Raw genomic sequence first — 17778 nt, 5'->3', positions numbered from 1 at the left:
GGGGGGCTGTTCGTGTGTGGTCCCACACAGGGCGCTGGGGACAGGGCTGAGCTCATCCCCACTTAGGGGCTGCCCATCAGATGGGGCGGAGCAAGCACAGACGGGTCAGTCTGGGTTCCAATCCTGAGCCAGCTGCTTACCTTCTCTGACCCTCGGTTTCCTCCTCTGTGAAATGGGTGTGAAAAGAGTGGCTGCCTTTCAGAGTTGCTGGGGAGGATTGTGTGAGATGATGGATGGGTGGTAAGTGCTCGATGGGCATGGTGATCATTCCTTATTATTATTATCTTGGCGCAAATTACAGGAAGAAAAAACACTTTTTGGGGGAGCCATTACTTGTCAAAGTCAGATGATGTCTCCTACTCGGCTCAGCCACCTGTATTCTTTTCTTTTTAAAAACTGGTTTTAAAAAACATTTTATTTGAAACAATGGAACATTGATGAGACAGGCAAGGAAATGAACAGGGAGTCCGTCCCCCAAGGTGACACCTTGCGCAACCACAGGGCAGTATCACACCCGGAAGCTGGCACCGGTACCGTCCCAGAGCGTGTTCGCTTTCCTCCGTCCCACAGAGGGAGCTGAGGGGTGAAGCAATTCTCCGAGGCCGCCAGCGTGGAGCTGGCAGAGCAGGCCACTGGCACGCCAGGGCCCCATCTCCCATTGTCTCATGAACTGCAGGAGGCGGGTCCCACTGCTCCCAATCCCCAGTCTGGAGTTTTCTTTCTTGCCACACGAGACCTCCCATATTGAAGAGACAGAAGAAGCCGCGGCCACCACCTCTGAGGCCGTCTGAGGACTGTGTCCCAGCCGTAGTGGGCGGGGGCCCAGCCTTTGAGGGGGCGTAGTCCCCCCTAACAGGGCCCAGGAGCAGGGACACCAGGAAGACGGGAAATAGTGGACAGGCCCCTGGGCTGTTTGGCCCTGCCTCGGAGACAAAGGGCTTCTCTGAGGCCACTGAAAAGTGACTGGCCCCCCAGGCACTTGGCTAAAGGCAGGCCCTGCCTGGGGCCTCCCCCACAGAAGCAGCTTTTCTATAGGAAGGAACAATGACACAGCCTCTCTGTTCCTTGGGTAAAGGGACAATTACAGTCTTTCCTGGGGCCATTTTCATCTGAGCTGCCAGGATGAACTAACTGCCTGATCCCAAGTCTTTTTCTAGAACATTCCCACACAGGTCAGCAAGGTAGTCTAAAGGGAAAGGGCGAAGATGAAAGTGCAGGATAAATCCTATCTTATAACCCCAGGGAAGGTCCCTTGCTTCCACCGGGGAGGAGGTGAATAGGTCCTGGGTGGGAGGTGCCCAGCCCCCAAACAGATTCCTCCCTGCAGGCATCTGTCTGCCTGAAGTCCCACCCTCCTGTGTCAGCTGGGCTGAGTGTTGAGGCTGCTGGATTGTGGACTCCTTTCCCCTGGAAGCACTGCTGTCGTCTAAGCTACTGGAGACAAAGATACCTGCTTTCCAGAGGAGACACACAGTGTGTGGGCTATCACAGGCACCCTGGGAAGTGCTAGGGTAAAGCCATTCATGGGCCCTGGGCACCTAGTCAGGGTGAGAAGTCAGGGAGGGCTTCTCAGGGGAGGCGCTGTCTGAGCTGAGTTTCTGAGCGTGAGTTTCCCAGTGGCTGCCATACAAATGACCATAACCTGGGTGGTTTAAAACAAGAGGAACGAACTTACTCTCCCACAGCTCTGGAGGCCAGAGGTCCAAAATCAAGGTGTCACCAGGGTTAGCTCCTTCTGAGGGCTCTGGGGGAGAATCTGTCCATGCCTCTGTCCCAGCTCCCAGGTGGCTACCAGCAACCCATGGCATTGCTTGGTTTGTAGATGCATCACTCCAATTTCCACCACCATCTTCCCACGGCCTTTCCCTCTGTGTCTGTGTTCCAAATTCCCCTCTCCTTGCTTTTATAGGGATACTTATAGTTGGATTTAGGGCCCATCCTAAATCCAGGATGATCTCACCTCAAGATCCTTAACTGAGACACATCTGCAAAGACCCAACTTCCAAATAAGGTCACACTCACAGGTTCTGGGCTCTGAGATTTAGGATGTGGACATACCCTTTGGGAGACACCAATCAATCCACAACAGGGAGCCAGTTAGCTAAGTTAGATGGTGTGAGAAGAGGAAGGGCATCCCAGGCAGAGGGCACAGTATGTGCAAAGGCACAGACCAGAGAAGTTCAAGGGACTACATGCAAGTAGTTGAGCATGGCTGGACAAAGGGGCCACTCTGGGAGTAGGGACATAGAGGGTAGAAAGTTAAGCAGGTGCCAGCCAACTCATATCTTGAGTTTGAACTTGACCCTAAAACCAATATGGAAACACTGAATCGTTTGCCTGGGTTGTTATCTGGTTCTCCCCACATCCCCGAGAGGCCAGTATTGTGACCCAGATCAAGACTCTCAGGCTCAGAGAGGTAACTCTTTGCCCAAGAGCAGACCATTAGGAAAATGGCAGAGGCAGGATGTGAACCAAGGCCACTTCTAACTTCTTAGTGGACAGATGAATGCAGCAGGGTTTTGTGTGCCTGAGGAAGATAGGAAATGGTATCTCTAGGAAGGAGGGAGGGGACATTCTTGGAATCTTGCTGAGACCATGTGCCAGCTCACTGCCCCATCTGAGTATGGCTCCCTAATGCTGGGCCTGGGAGTCCCAGTTGGTGCTCTGAGAACCACCTCCAAAGTTGATTGGTCCAGAAACAGACACCTGCCTCAAGCTAGGCCAATCAGAATCCCCGCTCCCCCAGGAATGTGCTAAGGACCTTTTTGACTTGAGAAACTAACGTGATAGGAGACTAGGACACCCTTCAAGTCCTGCTCTGACTCTTATTTCAAACGTGTGGTTTCAGGCAGTTTCTTGAAACCTCAGTGCTTCGGTTTCTTTCTCTGGAATTTGGAATGATGAAAACAGCTACCAAGGCCACCATGGGGTGACATGAAATCCTGGTGGTGAAGCCTTGTGCCTAAGCTGCAAGGGTGGGGAACGTTCGGCCCGAGGGCTGTATAAGGCCTGAAAAATCATTTGGTCTGGGGTGAGTTAATTAAATGTTTGACCAAATATAGCAGGCTAATTTTTAAATTGGTAATTTTGTATGGCCTGTGAATGATGTTATAAACATCCAAATGGCCCCTGGCAGGAAAACGCCCCCCCCCTCCCCCAATAAGACCTGGCACACAGGAAGTGCTGGGCAGACATTAGCAGGCTCTGCTGGTTGAATGAACAGAAGTGATGGACTCAAACTGTGTGGAGGCTACTTCCTGCTGTGTATATGAAGAAGGAGGAGGAGGAGGGAAAGGAGGAGGAGGAGCGGAGGAGAAAGAGTGAGAAGAAGAGAGAAAGAGAGAGGGGGAAAGAGAGAGAGAGAGAGAGAGAGAGAGAGAGAGAGAGAGAGAGAGAGAGAAGCCACTGGGGCTCTTGACAGCCTTCCAGGACTTACTTCTAATTGATAAGAGACTTGGCTGCCCTCCTTACACTGAAGTTCAAGGAAACAACTTCATGGTCCCCAGTCACCAGCGCCCCTGACTTCGGCTTAGGCAAACATAAATGAGTTTCTGTTAGCTGTAATCAAAACCAAGCAAAAAACACCTTGATCGGGACAGTCTGGCAACCGCCTTTGAACTGGATGCCAGGGTTCCTGCCCCAGACTTGATTACCAGGTAAACAGATGCCCAACAGGTCTAAGCCACAGTGCTTGGCGTCCAGCGGAGCTCCTCAGCCGCCATCCTGCCCATGACTGCCCGGAGGCCTCACGCTCAGGGCACACACATGACCTATCTGCTCCACATTCCACACCAACCCTCCTGCTGCCAGACAGGCAGGCTCCTGGCTTGTTCCACTCTCAACCCAGGAACCCGTTGAGCAGGTGCCTTGAGATGAGTGAGTCGCCTGCCCATTAGGCGCTGCCCTGGCCAGGCCTGAGCTGGAGAATGCGGAGAGCGGAATAAATGGCAGCAATTACAAGTTCATGAGTTATGTGCCAGGGTGGGTGCTACAGGTCTAACACCACTGTCCCCTCAACAATGGAAAGATGCCATCATCTGCTCAATAGCAGAAAGAACTGAGGCTCAAATAGTGCAACTTCTGGCTCATGTTCATGTAGTTACGAGGTGAGGGAGCCAGAGCTTTCTTATCTACACAAAATAAATAAGGTTGATTATTAACACTTGCAAATATAAACTAGGTATAGGAAGTGGTATAACCTTTTTGGACTCAATAGCCAACGACCGTTGTTTCATTATACCCTCATATTTTAAAGTAAGACCCAGACATGACATACATCACCTGTGATTGCTTCAGAATGCATCTCTGCCAGAGGAGGATTAATATTTTTTTAACGCGATGGTAAGTTATCACAGGACCACCTGGATGAGAAGAATCACGTTGGAACCGCCACACTGTGTCCTGGGAGGGAGCCAAGAGCCAAGTCCTATTCTTCCAGGGTGGACAGTGGTTCCCAAAGTGGGGTCCCCGGACCACCAGCATCAGTATCAGCACCACTGTTAACACTTGTTAGAAATGCAGGTTCCCTGGACCACCCCAGCTCTACTGAATCAGAAACTCTGAGGTTGGGCCCAGTGATCTGTGTTTTAACACCCCTCCCCCCCAGAGATCCTGCTGCTCGCTCAAGCTCAGGGCTTACTGTCCTAGAGAAAGACAGTCGGCCTAGGAGTGGTTCCATTCCCTACGTTAAGTCGATTTATTTATGCAGGTTCTGGCTCCTTCCCCAAAGGATGTGGAGGACTGGTCTTAAGTGGTACAGACATTAGCAGGCTCTCCTGGCTAGAAGCGCCTAGTCTGGAGCCCCACGGTCAGTGGGTGGGAACTGGCTCCTTCTCTCATGTCCTAGGTGACCCTGAACCAAAGGCTCCTCACCCATGACATGTGCAGCTGATAGCACCTGCCTCCGACGCTGGCCTTAAGGTGGAAACTGGTTAAGGTATACAAAGCACTTAAAATGCTTCCTGGTACATATCAGGTGTTAGGAAAGAACCAGCTCTTCTTACCAAAGCAGGGATAGCAGGGCCAAGCTAGTGGCTTAATCCACATGCTGTCGTAGGACTCCTGAGAGTAAGCTCCAGGACGTCACCAGGGGCCTGATTCTAAAGGGTGGGCCTCCTGAGGGAGAGAGGGAAGGAGGTTTGGGGGCTGCTGGGAAGAGCAGGGAGCCCCCCACCCAGACTAGGTGGGGAGGCTGCAAGGCAGTGACCTGGCAAGAGTTGGTGAGGGAGGAGCTTGTGGTAGCCCAGGGCTCCCCAAGTCCCAGAAAGGGGACAAGGGGGCCTCTGAGCTGCAAGAGCTGCGGTGCCTCAGGGAGCCTCAAGAAAGTTTTTGCCCAGCCGGTGTTGCTCAGTGGTTGAGCGTTGACCTGTGAACCAGGAGGTCACAGTTCAATTCCCGGTCAGGGCACCTGCCCGGGTTGCAGGTGCTATCCCCAGTGTGGGGCATGCAGGAGGCAGCCGATCAATTATTCTCTCTCATCGTGGATGTTTCTATCTCTCTCTCCCTCTCCCTTCCTCTCTGAAGTCAATAAAAACATATTAAAAATAAAAAAAGGAAGTCCTTGTTCCCTGGGGCCCACAGGGAGACAAGGGGTGGAGGAGCTGGACACCGGAAGGCCAGGAGGCTGGGGCTGGGCTCTGAGCTAACATCGATGAGACTTGCCCCAGGTTTGCTTGTCGCCAAGGCTGGGGAAACACGAGAACTCTAACAGGGAGATAGAAATCTTGTTTCATTTACCTCTGAGCATGTGAGAGAAGCTCATAGGATTTACACCTTTGAAAGGGCAGAGATGCCAATCAAATAGCAGATCAGGAGCAAGCTTTGAAGTGGATGACCAGCCATCCACGTGTAGACATTGTGGAGGTTTGTGGTGTGAACTCACCATGAATTTCATTTAAAAAAACCACTCATATTAGCTAGTGCTACCCCTATAAAGGCCTAGAGTGGTTCTCAACCTTCTGGCCCTTTAAGTACAGGTTCTCATGTTGTGACCCAACCATAAAATTATTTTTGTTGCTACTTCATAACTGTAATGTTGCTACTGTTATGAATCATAATGTAAATATCTGATATGCAGGATGGTCTTAGGCGACCCCTGTGAAAGGGTCGTTTGACCGCCAAAGGGGTCGCGACCTACAGGTTGAGAACCGCTGGCCTAGACAAAGCGGTTACTTTTGGAGCTTAATACACAGGTGTGGTCTTAAAATGCCATTTCCCCTTTTTAAAAATTTAAAAGCAGGGTTTCTTGGAGAAATAGCTGATTCTGATACCGTTGTAATTAACTAGTTATTAATAACAGGAAAGAAGCAAAGGGAAGGCCAGGTATTATAGGCATGTTCCCTGCAAATCAGGGGGGAGAGGAGGAGGGAGCCACATAGGAAAGACAGACGCCTGCCCAGTAAAGTGGGGGTGACATAGGGAAGACCCTTGCCTGTCAATCACACCAGGGACAGAGATGTTGGCCAGAATGGGCGTGGCCACTGCAAGGGCCCATAACTCCCAAAACAGAGAAGTTCACTCCTTGCTCTTGTGTTCTTGGGACTCTTGGGACCGTTGTGCGGGGCATGCTCCCTTGGTTCTCTTGCGCTCACCCCCATGGCCCACGGCCAGCAGACCCCTTACACGATGGACTGACAGACTCAACGAGCCTGGTGCTGGCTGGACCCTGCTCCAACATGGAACGGAAGCTCTGGGCACTGACTCTGCTTTTCGCTGTCCTGAAACCCCAGCTACATTCTCCTATGAGTGGACGAAGGCAAATGAGACTTTGGAAACCCAGGGGTGTAATTCCATGGAAATAAAGCTTTCGACTATATCTCGTCCTTCCTTGGGGCTCTCCCGTGAGGCATGCTCCCCTCCGTTCACAATTCCAGGACGGGACCTGTATAAGATGAGGCCGGAATATTTTATTTTCCTTAATGGCCAGGGCGCTGCCTAAGGAAGACTCCTAGGATGTTGTCCAAAGGGCTCAGAGCAGCTGGAGGAGACTCCACTGGCCAAAGACGTGACAGCAGAGCGTCGGTAAGGATGGCGTTGTGAGAAATTGAAACCCATCTATGTTTAAATTCACGAGTTCACAAAAATGGTTTTTTAAAGCAGTGGGTCTCTTTCAGAGGATGGTAAGGAAGCAGTTAGTTATCTTGAAAACTGGTAAAGGGAAGGATCGAGCAGCGATTCCGCCTTTCCTGGACCAACTGGTAACAAATTGTAGATGAGGAAAAGCCATCTCTGTATTCCAACTAATAAGTGAAAAGGAAATGATAGAATTAGAAATCGCAATTTGCCATCCCTAGTGAATCAGTGGCTCTGGACACTGAGTGGCCACGGGCACTAACATCACAAAGAGAGACCAGCAGACATTAGCAGCCTCTGACGGAAGGACACAGGGTTGGGGGGTGGAAATGGGCCTGAGCCCCACCCAGCCTCGGGGCCCACTGCGGGTTTGCAGGGAATTCCAAGGACAGAGAAACATGCAGAAGTGTACTTGGCGCCTGAATCAGCAAAATCCAGGCCGCAGGGAACGCTGCAGGTCAGAGGGCGGGGTTTCTCAACAGATAAACTGTAAGGGAGGAAATGGATGGTGTGGTCAGCAGAAGAATGGCCCCCAAACTATCCGCGTCCCAATCCCCAGAATCTGTGACTGTGTGCCCTGACATGGCAAAAGGGACTCGGTAGATATGACTGAGGTAAGGACGTTGAGGTGGGAGATGATCCTGGATTATCCCGGTGAGTCCAATGTCATCACAAGGTCCTTGTAAGAGGGAGACAGGTGGGCTGGAGGCAGGCGGGTTTTGAAGATGGAGGAAGTGTCCTGACCCCAGGAATGCGGGCGGCTTCTAAGAGCTGGAAAAGAGAGGGGAATGGGTTCTCCCTGGAGCCTCCGAAGGATGCAGCCCTGCGGACACCTTGGCTTGAGTCCAGTAAGACTGTTTCAGACATCTGGCCCCCAGAATTGTAAGAGAATCATGTGGTTTTTTTAATTTTTTGAAAAAAAGTATTGATTTTAGAGAGAGAGGGGGAGGAAGAGAGGCATCAATTTATTTATGAATTCATTGATAGATTCTTACATGTGTCCTGACCGGGGATCGAACCTGAAACCTGGGTGTATGGGGACGAAGCTCCAACCAACTGAGCTGCCCGGCCAGGGCCACTCTGAAGTGAGCAAGTTTATGGTCATCTGTTACAGCAGCCCTAGGGAAATAATACAGATGGGAAACCTGTAGTCTAGAGGACTTTAAGGACACATCAAGTTAACAAGGCAGGCAAGGCAGGACTGGAGCGGCCAGTGAGCTAGCGATGAGCATAGGATCATAAACCTCAGGAGAAGGGGCGCATTGGAGGGAGGGGGAGGGGGGGACCAGGGGAAGGTGGCCGTTCCATCTTCGTTCCAGCTGGTGGTTTCAAGGGGTTCACACCTGATAACGGTTCACTAAGCTGTACTTTGTTTTGTGTGGTTCTCTGAGGCTGATTTATTTTGCATTTAACAAGGTGAGAGTAATAACAATTGCAAGGACAGTTCGTGGTGTAGAACAGGGCCTCATTCCTGGCAGCTGTAGAAGGTGGAACATTTTCCTCCTGATCTTGCTGAGGTGTGCTTCGCCAGCAGCACAGGAAATGGCACAGGGAGGACAGAAAGACAGGTCTGCAGAGCTCCTAACGTATGCAAAGGAGCGGGCAGAGCAGACTTACCAACAACCGGAATATGGATGTGAAAGTGCAACATCAACCTCAGTGTGGTAAACGCTTGGTGTCCCGGCCCCTGACCTCAGCCTTCTCTCCTGCAAAAAGCTGCTTCCTGAGTCCACCTGGCCCCCTGCCGGAGCATCTTTCCTTTCCAGTGGCAGGAGCCTGCTCAGCCCAGACAGGGTGGGCCAAGTGGAAGCGCTGCAGAGCTGACACCTGGAGAGGGATGGAGGCCGGTGGGTCAACACTCCAGCTGCCTCTCTCCTCAGCAAGACTGAGCTCTGGGTGTCCATCCTGGTAACGGGCTCCATGCCCCTTTATGGGTTCCCTCCCTTCCTGGCTTCATTCCCCCGCCCCCCACCCGCTGCCAGTTTCCTGTAGTCGCCCATGAAAACCACTTGCATTCAAATCTTTTCAGAGTTTGCTTCTGGGGGACCCCTAAGCAAGACACTAAGAAAATGTGTAATGAGGCGGGAGGCAATGGTTCGTCTAAACATGGGTTGGAGAGAGTACCTGTGCTAGTTTACCTGCAGCTTCTACCACCCCCCTCGCCCACCCCCTAGCTCCTCACATAATCTCTGGCACATAAAAGGCACTTGATAATGGGGGTGTAAAGATAGGTGGGTGGCCGGGGACCATGTCCCACCTCCCCTGAGGGAAGCTGAGAAGGACAGATCATCTCCCTCCCTCCCCTGGCTTAGTCTTGGCAAACCTGATGTCCTGCTGAGGCAGGACAGTAAGAAGCTAGGGAAATTCCTTGACAAGTGGGATGGGGACACTGAGGCAGATCGCTGAACGAACTGGCCAAGTAATTTAGCTTCACCTCATTTAAGCTCGTGTCAGTCCACCCTTAACAGCCTGGAGGTGGCCATTCTTCTTCTGTTCTCCCTTGTGAGAAGAGAGGCTCAGGCAGCGGGGCGGTCTGTGGAGGACGCCCCGAAGTCAGTGGTAGAGTGAGAGCTGGCCCAGAGTGGATTCCCCCCCAGAGTCTATGCCAGTCCTGTCTACTGAAATCCTTCCCAGTGTCCCCAGGTCCTCTTCGCTGCCTGGCTTGGCCCAAAGACCCATGGAAGCCGGTGAAGCTCCAGGCTCCGACGAACAGTGCTCAGGTCTGGGGCTCACATGTGGGTACCAAAGACCACCTCCCCCGCCTCAGCAGGTCTCAGCAATGACAGCCCCCATAGGCAGCACAGCTGCCAGTCCATCTGCAGGCTTTGTAGGGTTTCCAAAAGGGCGCCCATCCTCTGCCATGAGCACCTGCAGGTATGTGATTGGTGCCCCCAGACCCCTGCCCAAGCCCACCTAGCAGCCCTGTGGGCTCCATCAGGGCAAGGTCATCCTCAGGTAACCTTCGTGACCACCCGCAAGCTGTGTGTAAGTGTTCCCCTTTCAGAGAGATAAGAGAGGCCCAGGCTGCGGGGGTGCGATACGTGGTTCAAGGTCCCAAAGAAGTGGAGCCTGGGAGCCTGGGCCACCTCTGGGTGTTTCCTCCAGAGCCCAGGCGACAGCACACGTCCTCCTTTCGGCCCAGCCAAGGGCCTCAGATGTTATGCAACTGCTCCTCTCCTAGTGCGCCTCCGCCCGTCTCCCCGCCGCTCTCTCTGTTCTGTTTAGATCCCGATGTGTATCATTCCCTGCAGACTGACACGTGCTTTGTTTCGCCCCCGCCGGGTCCTGCAGGCAGAAACATTGCGACACTCGCCACGTGTTTGCTCCTTCTCCACTGGACCTAGAGTTCTTGCAGAGCAGGGACCACGTCCAAGTCCTTTCCCTCTCACATCTAGCGTGGTGCAGGCACATAGTAGGTCCCCGGCACTGGATGACTGAAGTGGGGAATGACCAAATGGATGGGGTTGAGTCGGCCTTCCTAAAGAGGCCGAGAGCTTCTGCACAGGGGCCTGAGAATCTCCTTGGCCCATGGGCTCTGACCCTGGCAACTGGGTGGTCACAACAGAACCGTGAGTGAATGAATGTGTCCCTCTGGGGAGGCAGTGCAGCCTGGTGGGTAGGGGTGCAGGTTCTGGAATCTGACTCCAGGGACACAACTTCTGGCTCTCCCTCTTCTCTTAGCTGTGTGGCTGTGGTCCAGTTACTCAACCATTCTGTGCCTCCAATTCTGTCCTGGGCCGGGTTCCCCAGAAGCAGACCCTGAGATAAGACTCAAGGGCAAGGATGTCTTTTGTTAAGGACGTCCTTCCAGCAGCAACTAGAAGGAAGCGAAGGGAATAGGAGAGGCAAGGGTGTGGTTTCAGGTCAGGTGCCAGCTCGGCCTGGCCAGCAGGGAGCTCTGGAGGGTGAGCTTGACCTGCGTTGTCCCTCCTGGGGGCCAGAAGCTGGGCTTCTGCCTTGGGCTTGCCAGCCATGGTCAAGGGAAGTCCTGGGGATGAGAACATGTCCAGGCACTTTGGTCTTGGGCACTGCCAGGTCTGGCCTCCAAAGACCCACGGGTGTTGGATTTTAGAAGGGGGACCACCCCCCCCACACACACAAGAAGAGGTCCCGGGGGACCTGGGCGGAGGACCACATACATTCCCTCTTCAGCGAAACAGGGGCACTGACCGTGAACATGGCACGTGGCTGAAGTGAGGGCAGAAATCTAGTTATGTAAGGAAGGTAGAGCTCGCCGCCAAGTCAGCAGTATTGTGTGCTAGTATTGTTATCACCTGTGGCAAGCAACCTCTCTCCTCTCTGCCGGCTCTCAATAAATATTTGTTGAATGAATAGACCAGCTTTCCTACTGGTTTAACTGGGTTCTCGGTTCCCACCCACGCTGGTTATCAGATGTCTCTTTGTTTCCAGGCTACACGGTACAAATGGCGGGAGACCCACAGCCAGGAGGAAGCTATTACAGTGGCAGCATCTAGTCCTGCCCTCCCCCCCTCCCCACCAGGCCCCCATCTTCCCAGAGGAGCCTGATGTACTTTAAGATGGCCGTTGCCCTGGGCGTGCCTCCCTTCAGTTTCACTGTGGCCAAGACACTCAGTTGCCTCTAGCTATGGCTCTCTTATTCGTTTATCAATTTGCCTGCTATGTGCCAGGCACTCTTCTAGGTGTTGGGGATAAAGCAGGAAAGGGGTGGGGGGCGGTGACAGTCCAGTAGGGGGCTCTGACGGTACCCATAAACACATGGGTGAAGTCAGTGAATAAAAGCTATGGAGAAAAATTAATCAGGGTAGGGGAATGTAAGGTGGCAGAGAAACACTGTTTCTTTTACTTTTTAAGCTTTTTTATTTTGCATAGTTAATAGATTCACAGAAAGCAGCACAGATGGTACAGAGAGGCCCTGTGCAGCCCTCGCTCAGGTTCCCCCATGGTTCCGTCTTGCGTTTCTCGGTGCCTTATCGAAGCCGGGGGGACTGATGGGCACAGAGCGGGTGTGGTTTCTGGCATGTGGTTGCTTGTAGAGATTCATGCAAGCACCACCTCCACCAAGATACAGAACTGCCCCATCGCCCATAGATAGCTCTCCTCACTGCCTTCACAGCACAGCCGCCCTCCTCCCCACACCAGCCCTAACCTCTGCCGAGCAATAGTCTGCTCTCCGGCTCTATACTGTTGTCACGTCAAGAACGTCAGACAGTGGAATCATACAACGTGTGACCTTTTCAGATTTGCTTGTGTTCTTCATCAGATTCTCAAAGTCCCCACACAGGTGTACACTCTCTCTCCTCCCCTCCCTTTCTTACTCCCCAAAACTTTAGGGTGTGCTTTCAAAAAGGGACATTCCCTTACATAACTAGAGTCCCATGATCAAAACCAGAGAATTCATATTAATACACGGTGGGACAAAAGTAGGTTTATAGTTGGGAGTCTGCAAAACAGTTTATTCTTGTACTAGAAGCCCAGTGCACAAAATTCATGCACAGGTAGGGTCCCTAGGCCTTGCTGGCAATCAGGACCAATAGGGGCCTTACTTCCCCCAGCTGTCAGCCGGGACCTTTCTTCATTCCGCGCCGCCCCCTGGTGGTCAGTGCACATCATAGCGAGCAGTCAAACTCCCGATTGGTGGAACTCCTAAGGGGACAATTTGCATATTAGCCTTTTATTATATAGGAGGATTATTGATTAGTTATTGTATTATTTTCCATACAAACAACTGTAAACCAACTTTTGCCCACCCCTGTATAATACTATTATCTACAGACCTTACCCAAACTCACCAGTTGTCCCACTAATGTTCTTTAGGGCAAAAGATAAAGATATTTTTTCTGGGCCCAGGATCACAGGTTGCATTTCATTGGTATGACTCTTTAGTCTCTTTTAATCTGGAACATTCCTTGATTTCCCTAATGATGACATTTTTGAAGCGCACAGCCTGTTTAGTTCTCAGAAGCCCCCAGGGTGGATGTGCTGCTTCCTGGTGATGAGATCTGTAAGCCCTTTGCCAGGAACACCCAGCAGTGATACCGTTCTTGGCCCATCTCTCTGAGCCACACGGGCTCATTCGCCACTTCACTGGTCACGGAAGGGCCTCCTTGGTTAATGTGGGGTCTGCCACGCTTCTCCACTGGAAAGCGACCGTGTTCCCTTTGTCATTAATAAGTTCGTGGGACACACGACTATGTTAATAAACTTTCATCTGCTTTATAAAAACAAATTTAACAGAATTTTTTATTGAAGCAAAATTTGCCTACAGAAAAGTACACCCAGTACAAGTTCCACTCGGTGAACGAGTACAGAGTGTGCGCCCAGCAGGGCGGCACACGGCTGTGCTTTAATCCGTGGGAAGGGAAGGCTTCCCTGGGGAGGGACACTGACGTCCAGGCCTGGAGGGATGGGGGTTGGGCCCTGCCAGTTGCTGGGGGGAGAACAGTCCGGTGGAGGGGGCGGGGGAGGGGGGGGGCGCGCTGGACCAAGCTCAGTTGTTTGGCAAACAGCCCAGAGACTGGTGGGGTGGGGCTGGGGCAGGAGGAGTGGAGTTGACAGATGGGGCCAGATAACAGGGGACCCTGTGGGCCAGTATGAGGAGTCTGGCTTTATGAAACGGGCTCCCAGTTCCCAGGGTGCAATCCTAGGAAACAAAAGTAGCAGAGGGGGGAAGTGAGACAGGTGAAATAAAGGGTGTGTTCTCCCAATGGTCACCTCTGTGGGCGACTGGGTCCTGATCCTTTGGGAGGGTGCTGGGACAGGGTGTAGACAATGCCTCGGGCTATTAACTCCATGTCTGGCCCCTGGCGCCAAAATAAAACCCTCCAAGCAAAAAGCCACAGGAGGCACCCTTCCCTTTGAGGTGAGCGTGGACGGATGGGAGGTGTCCAGTGGCGTCAGCTGTGGGAAGCACGGAGGGCTATGAGCTTGCTCATGCTTCATGGAGGATTGACGGCAGGGGGAGCCAGGAGGGTGGGGGAGACCCCCACCTCTTTCTTCCTCGGTTTGAAGGGATTCCAAGCCCCTTCAGAAGACCTCAGCCCCAGAGAGAGGAGTCTGGAAATGGCTTCACCAAACCCGGGAACAGAAAGTCACGCCCCATCCATCAGCTCCATCCCCAGAACTAACCCGCCCCTTCGGGCACAAGCCAACCTGGGAGCCGTTGGGCTCCAGCAGCTTTCAGAGAGGGTAACTAGGAACTTTAGTATTTATTATATTAAAAAGCCAGCAGAAATCGTACATTCAGCTTCCTGGTTCACTGAAGTAGTAACTCATTCATTCTCCATTCAACAAATCTGTATTCAGTGCCTCCTTTTAAAGTATATCTCTGTTGAGATAAAATTTACCATGTTTGACCATTTTTGAAGTGTGCAACTCAGAGGGTTTTACTATATTCACGAGGTCCTGCCACCATCCCCTCTAATTCCAGAACATTGTCATTACCTCCCCCCTCTCCCCCACCCCCCAAAAAATCCATACCTCCAAGTTCCTCCCTCCCCCAGGCCCTGGCAACCACTAAGCTGCTTTCTGTCTTTATGGATGTGCCTAGTCTGGACATTTCATATGCAGGGAATCATACAACATGTGGCCTTTTGTATCTAGTGTCTTTACTTAGCATGATGCTTCCAAGGTTCATCCATGTTGCAGCATGATCAGCACTTCAGTTTTATTCCACCACATGGATGGGCCACACCGTTTATTCACTGCTGATAGCCATCTGAGCTGTTTGTCTCCAGCACCTTTGTTTAAACTTGTGAATGTAATAAAGGGCCAAGACTTTGTGGAAACCACAGGGATGGTGGGGATCCCTTTGCAGGACATCTCACTCGGTCCAAGGATCAGGAGGGGCCTCTCAGGAGAAGGGACAATTCAGATAAAACCTGACGAGTGAGCAGGATTTATGAGGGAAAAGAGTTTGGGTGAGGGGACCCTATGGAGGAATGCAGGCAGAGGGGACAGCTCAAGCAAAGGGGGAGGGGAGAGCGCTTGCACTGGGGGGTGGGGGGAGGGTGGACCAAGAAGGGGTTTGGCATGGCTGGAGTGGCATGTGGGGAGGGAGCCGGGGCCAGGGCTTGGCGGCTCTGGCTTGTTTGAGACTGGACTTTCCTCATAGCACCGTTCACTCTACTAGTGTCCTGGGGCTGGGGCAGCAGTGACCACACTTGTTGGCTTAAATCTATTCTCTCCCAGTTCTGGAGGACAAAAGTCTGAAATTAAGGTGTCAGCAGGGCCACCCTCCCTCTCAAGACTCCAGGGGAGGATCCTTCCTTACCTCTCCCAGCTCCTGGTGGCCTCAGGGGTCCTTGGCTTATGGCTTCATCCCTCCAATTTCTGCCTCCATCTTCACATGGCCTTCTCCCTATGTGGGTGTGTCTCCTCTTCCGACTCTTATAAGGACACCAGTCATTGCACATAGGGCCCAACCAGTTAATCTAAGATGATCATCTCAAGATCCTTAATGTAATTATATCTTCAAAGGTTGTCCTTCCAAATAAAGTTGCATTTCCAGTTTCTGAGGATGAGAACGTGAGCACATGCTTTTGGGGGGCCATTGCTCAACCCACTACATTCACTGCCCGGCATTGCCCTACATATTGACTTGTTTGCAGCCTGTGGCAGCCACTAGGAAATAAGACACAAGCGTGCAGAATAAAGTCTGTTGCGTTCAGGGGTCTGTCTCCAATGCCACAGGGCAGGTGCTTAAGAATATTTGCTGAGTGAACGCAAGGGCTTACCTCCTTAAACTGCAAATTTTTATCAATGAAATCATTATATTATTCCCTGTGTGCCAATTAAAAACAAATAGAGCCCGGCCGGTGTGGCTCAGTGGTTGAGTGTCGACTTATGAACCAGGAGGTCATAGTTTAATTCCTGGTCAGGGCATATTCCTGGGTTTCGGACTCCGATCCCCAGTGTGGGGCATGCAGGAGGCAGTCAATCAATGATTCTCTCTCATCATTGATGTTTCTATCTCTCTCTCCCTTCCCCTCTGAAATCAATAAAAAATATATTAAAAAAATAAAAAAACAAACAGAATTGAGGGTTTATGTAAAAAGACATAACTTCATACTAAGTCCTAAAATTAAAAACATATATGCAAGCAAAATATGCCCTTTGTATTATACCCCTTCTTAAAAGGATGCCTTCAAATGCCAACCTTATAATTTGTGAGGTTTATTATAAATTTCAGGTGTGTCAGGATTGCATCAGGGCTTCCCAACAGGTGTACTTTGGGAGATGATTTATGGGAAGGGAAATGACACCATTTTCCTGTAGAGAGCGAATGGGAGCTAGAGAGCATGACCTCATTGCTCAAGGTGCCCAGAGCAGATAATCAAGAAAGACTGCTTTTGGCTGAGTCCCGCCCTTGACTCAGCGCTGGCCAAGACATCAGGATCCCTCTGAGCTGCAAACCTCAGGAAGTTTCCCAGAAAGCTCTCTTGTTTGAGTTGATTCATTCAGCATAGACTCTACAATTCTGCAGTTTGAAGACAGGAAAAAAAACTCTTGGAGGAAAAATATCTTGAAGTCAGTGGTGATGACCACAGGACTTAAACAAAATGACAGCTCAGAAGGGATGTTGAAAACAAATATAAATAGCAGGTGTAATTCCGGGGGAAAAGTGGAGAACACGCAACAAAAAGACTAACAAATAATAATAATTTGGGGTAATGACATCAAATTACTAAAAATAGAAAAAGAAACACAAGTTAGAAAAAGAAGAAAATCACAAACCAATTCCTTTAAATCTGTAAGAGGAATTCAAAAGAGATGCTATAAATATTTGCCTCCATTTCTGAAATGCTTCAGATAGTTCCTGGTAAAAATTTTCAATGGAATGCTTATCCTGAAATCAAAGTAAAAGATGACAGTAAATTGCATCATATGCCTTAAAAAGCATAGGAATAAAATATAAATGAGGATGATAGAAGTCAATTTAATGGTACAACTATAGCAAGGAAGACACAATACGTATCTCTTTTATAAGCAAATGATCTCAAATTAAAAACAAATTTCAATAATCTGCTGTTTATGAGAGACGTGGCCAATAAACATTTTTGTCTACCATGCCAGACACCGAGGGGACACACATTGAGGAAGAGTCCCTGCTCTCACAGAGCTTACAGTCTGGTGGAAAATGAAACGAGACAGCCAAAAAAAGACCAAGTATAGATCACACAAATTTAAGCCACAGGGAAGAAACAGTGGCAATTTTAACTCTGCGAAGTAGAATTTAAGGAATCTATTGTAATGGGTTGCAGGTGATATTAAACAGTTACAAGAGTGACAACAAACAGGTAAATCATACGCACTAACCAACAAAGAAGCACAACAAAAGAAGCAAACACTCAGGCAGACAAAAGAAAAAATGGACAGGAAAGCAATTAGGCTGGGAAGTGTTAAACTCTTCATTATCTTCCTGTGTCAGATCGAATAGTCCAAAAACAAAAAAAGGACATACAATATAACTAAAAAGTAAGAATGAATAGCTACAGAACTAATTTATAAAAGAGTGCAGCTTACCAATACCCTTACGAAGAATATACCAACTTTTCTCATGCCATTGAATACTTATAAAATAGTGCATACAAACCAGACACAAAGTCTCAATAAATTAAGAAAATCTAGTAGACATGTGTGCAGGCTACCTTTTCTGATCACAATGCAACAAGAACAAAAAATTTAAATAAACTTAAGCCTAAGGGTACCCATTCAGCTGCTTCCAGT

At 50.4% G+C, this 17778-nt stretch overlaps 1 long non-coding RNA gene across 1 annotated transcript; it reads right to left on the bottom strand.

Moving 5' to 3' along the window:
- Positions 1-12474: 12474 nt before the first annotated feature.
- Positions 12475-15918, bottom strand: LOC118673975. The gene is made up of 2 exons (XR_004973545.1): positions 15323-15918; positions 12475-12696 (listed from the first exon to the last, which is right to left on the bottom strand). It is a non-coding gene; the product is annotated as an uncharacterized LOC118673975 (long non-coding RNA).
- Between the last annotated feature and the right edge of the window lie 1860 nt (positions 15919-17778).

This window comes from Myotis myotis, unplaced genomic scaffold (assembly GCF_014108235.1).
Source record: "Myotis myotis isolate mMyoMyo1 unplaced genomic scaffold, mMyoMyo1.p scaffold_m19_p_19, whole genome shotgun sequence".
Lineage (NCBI taxonomy): Eukaryota > Metazoa > Chordata > Mammalia > Chiroptera > Vespertilionidae > Myotis > Myotis myotis.
The sequence above is the reverse complement of the archived record's forward strand: the minus strand, read 5'-3'. Positions and strand labels throughout refer to the sequence as shown.